Genomic DNA, 1,305 nt, shown 5'->3' on the forward strand with positions numbered 1-1,305 from the left:
GCTTTAGACCACTGAGCCATCTCTCCAGCCCGAGAGCACTTTTAAAATGTTGTATTTAAGTCAGTTGTAATGGTGCAGTGTGTAATGCCAGTACTCGAGAGGCTGAAGCAGGAGGATCGCTGTGAGTTCGAGGCCAGCTGGGCTACAAAGTGAGTTCAAGGCCAGCCTGAACTGCATTGCGAGACCTTGTCTCAGGACAAAACAATAAATAAAATGTTGTATTTGATGCTATAATCATTATGTACTATAAACATGTACTAATAAAAAATAAAATTGAAAATGTATTTAATTCTGTTGATATTACTATCATTCATTTAATCTATTCTCATATTGGTAAATATTGTATATTTCTTAGACTATTAGATATGTAGGGTAAATACTTGCATATATCTCTTTGTACCCATTTGTAAGTATTGTAGTGGGTACTGGAAAGTAAAATTATGGGTCAAAGAGCATACATATCTAAAAATTATAATTAATACTGCTACATTGACTCTAAATTAACACCAAAGGGCATTAAATTTTGTCAAATGAGTTTTCTTTGTTGCTTGAGATGATTCTATAATTTTCAGCCTACATGTATTACACTTGATCTTAGCCAAAAGGCCGAGAAGTGAAAAGCCTGCATGTATTGATCTGCACATGTTGAACTAGTGCTAAGTCCTAAAGGCATCCTATTTGATCATGGTGGATGACGCTTCTCATGTTTCCTTAGACCTGGGCTGCTTATGTTTTGTTGAGAAGTTTTGCATCTTCATCCACTGGAGTAGCAGCCCGTAGTCTACTTTTCCTGCGGCATCTTCGTCTGTGCTGTCGGGGTCATGGGTAACGCTCGCATAATGTGGCTGGAAGTATTCCCTCTACTTCAACGTTTTCAAGCATTTGAAAAGAACAAGAATTATTAATATTTTGTCATATAGTAGCGCTCGTGTACTTGGGAGGTTTGGGAATAGTGGTGGTGGTTGTGTCGCTTTTTGGTAAAGGCAGGTAGTTCGTGGTCATGGCCTTTGGGCTGCGATGAGCTGCACCCTCAGTTAAGGCAGGAGAGCCGGCCCGAAACATGGCCAGTATGTCTTACAAGCCGTGAAGCATGTGGAGGGAGCCTCAAGTAAAACAAGCTTTTCAGAGTCTGCCAGAATCTTCCTTCAGTGGTGGCTATTACAGAGGTGGGTTTGAACCCAAAATGACAAAACAGGAAGCAGCATTAAAACTAGGTGTAGGGCTGGTGAGATGGCTCAGTGGTCTAAAGCACCTACTTAGAACAAGCTTAGCAAAGCACAGGGACCGCGGTTCAATCCCCCAGCA

The sequence above is a fragment of the Octodon degus genome, unplaced genomic scaffold, assembly GCF_000260255.1.
Source record: "Octodon degus isolate 3935 unplaced genomic scaffold, OctDeg1.0 scaffold00054, whole genome shotgun sequence".
Taxonomy (NCBI): domain Eukaryota; kingdom Metazoa; phylum Chordata; class Mammalia; order Rodentia; family Octodontidae; genus Octodon; species Octodon degus.